The sequence below is a fragment of the Cupressus sempervirens genome, chromosome 6, assembly GCF_028749045.1.
Source record: "Cupressus sempervirens isolate cs-2001-9-10 chromosome 6, ASM2874904v1, whole genome shotgun sequence".
NCBI lineage: Eukaryota > Viridiplantae > Streptophyta > Pinopsida > Cupressales > Cupressaceae > Cupressus > Cupressus sempervirens.
Genome location: NC_143123.1, coordinates 155015846 through 155023581, shown reverse-complemented (window position 1 = coordinate 155023581; position 7736 = coordinate 155015846). Strand labels below are relative to the sequence as shown.

The following is a 7736-nucleotide window of genomic DNA, read 5'->3' as shown; positions in this document are numbered from 1 at the left end:
GAGATTAGGAGGAAAGAGATGTCTAATCAAGGGTAGAGGATACATCTTGAGTGATCTATGTGCACAAGCATCTCACCTAATTAAGATCAACGGTTGAATTTAGGAGGAAAAATATGTGTGGAGGAGCATTAAATCTATTTTGAAAATAAATATTCCTCTCACATAGAAAAGTGTGCCACTTATGTGAGACAAAAGTGATTTTTCTTTTATTTTTAAAATGAGAATAGAATTTATCGATGCAACTATATGAATTCTTATTTTAACCAAGTGTTAGAAAAGAAAAATAGCAAAGCTAAGGTAACGAGAGTTTAAAGAAAATAACTGAGAGTGAAATTCCTAATAGACATAAACCATGGTAACAACACGTTTTCAAATTAAATTGTCAAAAGGGATCAGATAGGAAAGGAATGAAATTTGGAGCAACACTTTCTTAACTCCACTAGTTCAATCATCAATGGAAACTCAATATAAACCAAAAGATGTTTCATGTCTCATCAAATCTCAAGGTCACAAAAAGTGTGCTCATGTGAAACAATATGCTATGGAAGAACAATGATTATCCTTTCTACAATTCGTTATGTCAGCAAAATTTTTTAATACAAGGAAAACACCAGAATTAAAAGATCACAAAATCATAATAACATAATAAGATGATTGGCTCCATTATTATTCATCAACATGTATTAACAAAAATAATATATTCCAAGAAGAATAAGTATACTCAAAATGAGAACACTAATAACCTATATTATTGCATCAAAATAACGACCCAGAGTACATATTACATCCATGTATTTATAAGAAATAATCTCCTCCCTTTGTGTTAGGAGTGAGAGCTCTTCAAATGAAAACTCATGCTAAAAACTAATAAAAAAACCTAATTATATACAAACTGACTCTCTAAATGGTCCTTAGTAGGTCTCCACCCTTGTTTATAACCATTAATGGGTGCATGATCCTTCAAATGACAAAAAAGAGTAAAAGAATGAGAAGATAAGAAGAATGTGACTATAAGATGATCTAGAAGTCTCTAGAATCTCTAAAAATGGAAGCTCACCCTTCTCTAGGCATTTTTAGGAGTTGAACTGCTGTCAAAATGTGTTTCTGGTGCATGGAATGCTTTAAATTAGAAACTCACAGTTAACTATTAGTACACTACTTCTTTTCAAATTTTATGCAAGTCTTAAATTTTCCACTAGCTTATGTGACAACATGCTCACCTCATCATAAATTATTTGAGTATATGTATATGTATATATATATATACATATATGTATATATATATATATATATATACATATATATGTATATATATATACATATATATACATACATACATATGTATATATATATATGTATATACATATATGTATATATATATATATACATATATATACATATATATATGTACATATATATACATACATACATATATACATATATATATGTATATACATATATATATATATATATGTATATATATATATACATACATACATATGTATATACATATATATATATATATATATACATATATATATATATACATATATATATATATATATATATCTATATATATATATTTATGTATATGTATATATATATATATAATTATACATTTTATTCTCTTTGCCATTTTCTTACATGTGAACATAATTGATTGGAGATGTTTTTGATCATTCTATTTATAGTTAGAATTTGTTATTTATCCAAATGATAAAATTTGAAACCTAATGTACATAATCAAGTGTTTATATTTTTTTATAGTGAGATATTTTATAATTTACTGAGAATAATCTCTTACTCTTCTCTTCTCTATTTTTTGGGGTTTAATGACCATTTTTAAGCAAGTCATGGAACAACTACTTAGCTCATAATCGTGTGATGTTTTTTTTTCCCTTTTTGCCCATTTATCTTAAATTCAAAGGTTTTAATGAGCCATTAATTTTAATAAATATTGAATGATGACACATTACCTTATGCTAAATGGCATCTTTTAGAGTGTCTAAAAAAATTATTTAATTTCCATGTTTATTAGTTGTCTTACTTAAATGGATTTTTCCAATAATTCACATTCCCATCAAAATGGGTGCAAATTGCAATAGTGAAAAAGACACAATGATTATCTTTCTCCTTATGTTTTGGGTCCACATTAGTGTGTACAAAAATTAATAATTATTTTGCAAGTGACATATTTGTACACAAATTTGACTCTTGATTTCACACATCTCAATCACATTTATTATTGGTGTTTAGACTTTCATCCCTATTCCATAAAATTAGTTTTCATCACTTTGGATCAAATTCATAGTTCTATACTAGGCCAATATTGGTTCTATAATTTTATATTTGATTACCAAACTTTGAAAATCTCTCGTGTTAATCATTTCACTGGTTGTTATGATTTGATCTTCCACACATTTTGTTGATTTGTATGCTTAGTTTTTGTATTCAACGACATGTATTCATTCACTTAAAATTATTTTTTAATTGATATAAGAAGAGAAGAAAAATATGTTTCTATTGTTGTCTATTGCCTTTGATTTTCAAATTAAAGAAATGAATATTATCTGGCAAGGGGTTCAAATGATAAAACAATACTCGTTATTCAAAAGTTTCATAAAGGTGTGTATATACACCATTAATCCTTATAACATTTAGAACTCAAAAAGCTAAGTGTGAAAAGTTTTAGACTATAAAAATGAATCAATCAGATGTGATGTATGAGTTACACAATCACTTTAAATCTGACACTATATAGTCATATATTTGAGGTAAGGACATAAACTAAAATTTAAAGAAATTTGAGTAAATGGTATTCTAAAACCTAAATAAAAAAACTTTACATTAAAATCAAAAGAAAATTTCATGTGTTAAATTTATTTCATTTCTCCATTTATTTGAGTATTAAATTTTTGTTTATTTAACCATTCAATTTGCAGTAAACTTTTTATAATGAATATAAGATCTATTATTTAGTTTTTATTTTTATTTTGATCGGTAAGAGGCCAAAGCCAAGATTAATTATTAATTATTATTTTATTGAGTACGGGTAGATTCAAACCCAAGACCTCTTCGATAAGAAGGTCACAATTTACCATTGTGTTGTAGGCTCTTGCCTCTATTATTTAAATTAATTATTACATGATTGAATACATTTATATTTTTTACAAATATAAATTAGAGGAGAAAAAAGTGACATCATATAAAATAAATGTACACCTATTGATTTTCAAAGCACTAAAATACTATTTTGGTAAAAAATTAATAGATAATACTTTTTTATTTTTTGGCCATGTTGTGCAATGATAGCTTGGGAATATATAGTTCCAAGTTAGTTGATTTGAAAAATTCCCTATTTTGAGTTACCCTTCAAGGTCTCAGAATCAACAAACATTTTGACATGGATTTTGTAGAATGTGAAGCTTTGATTCATCTCAATTATTTCTGAGAATGTGAAAAATCAAGTGATGTTGATGATATTCTTCTAAAGGAGCACAGATATTTCAGCATGATGACAATTTTGCATAATGATCAAGTGGGAGGTCTTGAAATATGCTATAAACAAGGTGAATGGTTCAATGTAAAACCTCTAGCTTTGTCATTCATTGTGATCATAGCTAATACTCTAAAGGTAGAGTACTTTCAAACTTTTTCTAAAGTTGGCTTAATTATTTATTTCTTAATATGAATGATGATATTATTTTGTTCAAGATTTGGAGCAATGATAGATTATGGAGTGCTAAGCACCATGTAGCATATAGAGGGAAGAAGCCTCGACTCTCTATCAGTTTCTTCTAGAATTTTTTCAAGGAAAAGGAGCTACATGCACTAGAGGAGTTCATTGATGGCCAATATCCACGATGTTATAAACCTTTTATTTTCAAAGACTATAGGAAAGCTCAAGTTCAAGAAACTCCTCGTAATATTTATATTTAGAATTTAGCAAAAAAATAAAAATAAAGAAAATTATTATTTCAAGTATGAAAGGAGTGTAGATTTATTTTTGGTTGTTTGTTTGTTACTTTATATAATGTTTAGTAGTAAGTGTCATTCAGTGATATATTTAGTTTTTGTTTTTGAAACGTTGTAATGATAATTTTTTTAATTTCTTGTAATGTTGTATTCCTGGAATGCGGATTGAAATAATGAATAAACTATTTCTTATTAATGTGCAAGTAATTACTTAGTGAAGTATCTTTTTATATTTATTATTATATATGAGAATTGCAATAGTTAAAAAACATAGCATATAATTTTGAACTCCACTTATAGCATATTTTATGGAGTTGTGTTTGATTCTTTTCAATGATTTGCTAGTTGAATTTGTCTTTGAAGTAGAAGTGAAAATGTAATGTGTTGTAAAAAGAAGGCACTATTATAACATGTCTTTCTTAGTGAATCCAAATGAGAAACAAGCTCTATTTGGTGTCCAGAAAAGAGTAGAGCCTAGGTAAATCAAATTAAATTTTGACGAGGTGTGAAAGAAAAATCCTTGTCCATCTAAAATAGGTTATTCTACAAGAGGCTAGCATCAAAACTATATAAGCTTTGGAGAGAAGTCATTAGTTAATGGAATAAATGAAGCAAGTAGTTGGGCTATTTTCAATGTGGTCCATTTGGCCAAATAATTATTAGAATCCGCTAGGTTTATGCCAAAAATGAAGCATAATTTTTTAAAACAATTATTCTCAAGAATATCCATGAAAGAGAGCATCTCAAGAGGCATCTTATAGATCTTTATCTATGATGTGAAAAGGTGCAAAATGATAGTATAGTGGCTCTTAAATGAACCAAGCTATGCAACCCTTGCAAGGTGCACCATAGAATGAGAGACTCAAAGATAAAGAAAGGATGCTAGTATCCAAGAATCACAATGAGAATGTAATGCAATGAAAGATAAACTAAGATGATGTGCAAGATGCAAGATAAGTTAACAAATATGAAGAGTTACTTGAGCTTCCTATTTACAATATGTGAGATATTCTATAATCATAAAGAAAGACTAAGCTAAAATTGTATGATGCAAGCAATGAGAAACAAAATATGAGAGTACGGATGCAAGAATGCTCTAAGTTCTCCAAAGATCCAAATTTACCTAAAATTCTTGGGGTATAATGTTACTATAAAGAATAAGATGGAGAATGAGGAGAGAGGCCTCCTTTGTAAAGAAGAATGGATGATTGAGATAGGAGGGAAGAGATGTCTAATCAAGGGCGGAGGATGCATCTTGAGTGATCTATGTGCACGAGCATCTCACCTAATCAAGATAAATGGTTGAATTTAAGATGAAAAAGATGTGTAGAGGAGAATTAAGTCTATTTTGGAAATAAAGATTCCTCTCACATATAAAAGTGTGCCCCTCATGTGAGAAAAAAATTATTTTCCTTTTATTTTTTAAATGAGAATAATGCTTTTGATGTGCACACTTGGGATAAGTGGGACTTGGTGAATTTATTTAATTAAAAGGGTGAAACTCATTTCAATTAAATAAAAGACTTAAGATAAAGTGTTTAAACCATAGGTTAAAATGAAATAAATAGAAAAATGATGAATTGATAAAAAATAAGCAATGGATAAATTAATCAAAAAAGCTAGAAATGGGACTCATGGCCTAGATGACCATTTTTGGGGGATTACATTTGTGCCTCTTTGACTAATGTATGATTGCTCTAGGAACATATTACGTCAAATAATGAAGAAGCCAAGTAAGTAATAGATAGATATATCTCACTCCAAAGAATGAAGCACAAAGAGATAGAAGATCTTGAATGCACAGTTAGTTAATAGTGGACCTATACATTAGGAGCAAGATATAAAATATCAATACCCAAGATGACAACTCATGATATGTTGATATAAGAAAGGAGATAGATCAAAAGAAAATAGATAGCCATAGTAAAAATAAATTTGTAGAAATGATACAATATTTCCATCCCTTGGGGATTAAAATTGAAATAAGATAGAGGAGATGCAAAAATGAGCTAGATTTGATAAATTCAAGATAAAAAGAAAGGTTTATGATGATAGATAAGTGGTTAAGACCAAAAAACAACCACTAAACAATGAAGACATGCCCCATCTTGACTAAGTTTAACCTAGAAAATAAAGCATGAGCATTAGGTCAAAGTATGAACAAAGGTGAAATGAAATGGATATAAGAAGAGTGGAAGAGAGTTGAAATGATGAAGAAATGAGGAAATGATAGCTATGCAAGTAAGATTTTAGGATTGATCCTTAGAAAGTCAGTTAACTATGCAAAAGAAAGAAGAGTTTTAAAATATAATTTTGACCATCAAGATGAACCCATATTTTGATTTTGATCCCAAAATTGGATCTAGAATGTCAAAATTAGGTAGGGTTACTATTTTGTGCAATCCAAAGAGATAAAAAAAAATTAGGTCAAAAATGTAAATAAGGGATCTAAAAGGACAGATTATATAGGATGATAAGATAAATCCCTTGTGATGAAAGGAAAAAGAAATGAAGTGAGCAAAATCATAAAATAAAATGATAAAATATCATTGAGGAGAAGTGTGAGAAGATGAATGTAGTTAGTTAACATGTCCATGAAAGATAAACACTCTCTCAACACAAAAAATACAAAACTTAAGATAAAATGAAACCCTAAAATGAAACTAATATGTAAAGGTGCAATTGCAAAGGTTATATAAGTAGGTCCCATTTTTTTTATCATTGAGCCTTATTAGGGACATTATAAGATCATATAATCATCACTATTGTAACTATGAGGATATGATATGATCTATTATCAAATAGAAATGTGGGGAGCCAACCTATGCATCAGAGACATAAAGATAAAGATGATGGTGAAGTTAGATTCCCTAGGTTTAGCATAAAAATATTATGCTCACATCAAAACACAAAATGTCAAGATGGTCATAAGAACACACTTGCAAAAAAAATAGACAAGGATGATATGTTGTAGATCCTAAGTGACAAGGGGGTTAAGCAAGATGCTCAAGACACCTAAGGTCTAACAAAGTACACCAATAAATAGAAATAAAAGGAAAACATGCCCCATGCCCCCACTCCTCTATTTTTAGATATCCTCTAGAGACTATTAGGGAAGCAACACTCAACAAATCAATTTCCAAGAGAGAGAGAGAGAGAGAGAGAGAGAGAGAGAGAGAGAGAGAGAGAGAGAGAGAGAGAGAGAGTCACATGAGTATCACCTTAGGGACTGAGTCTGTTAGAAAGACCTATTGCAATGTCCTACACTTTAGTAAAGTATCTAGTACACTTGATGTCAAGGGAAAGGGTTGAAAAAAATTATTTAGCAAGATGCCAAAGAAACAACTACACAAAAAAGAGACCCTAATAAGTGTGAATAGTGTGTGCCCCCTAGACATAGATGAGAGCTAGTTCCAAAATAGCTAGGCAAGGAAAAGCAATATGAGATGAATGTTTCAAAGCACAAAAAGAGATGGTGATAGACATAGATACAAGGGTCTCAAGTAGCACATGTTTCTAGGTTTTCATCACTTGGTAGGATTTACTACCTCTTAAGAAAGATCACACTGTTCTATCCTAGTTTCTAGAAAGGTGTATGAAATAATGGATTGACAAGAAAGTAGATAAGATGGATAGGAAAGAAAGAATGCACAAAGAAAGTGAAAGGTAATCCTCAAGGATTGGCTCCTCAAGAGTACCAAAGCTAGGGAAAATAACCATATGAAACATGTTTTGGACAAGCCAAGAAAGCCATGAAAGGA

General features: G+C 29.4%; 1 pseudogene; it reads left to right on the top strand.

Annotated features, from left to right (window-relative positions):
• The first annotated feature begins 3295 nt into the window (after window positions 1-3295).
• LOC149551709 (C4-beta,C20-epoxidase-like) lies at window positions 3296-3939 on the top strand (annotated as a pseudogene).
• Window positions 3940-7736: the final 3797 nt, after the last annotated feature.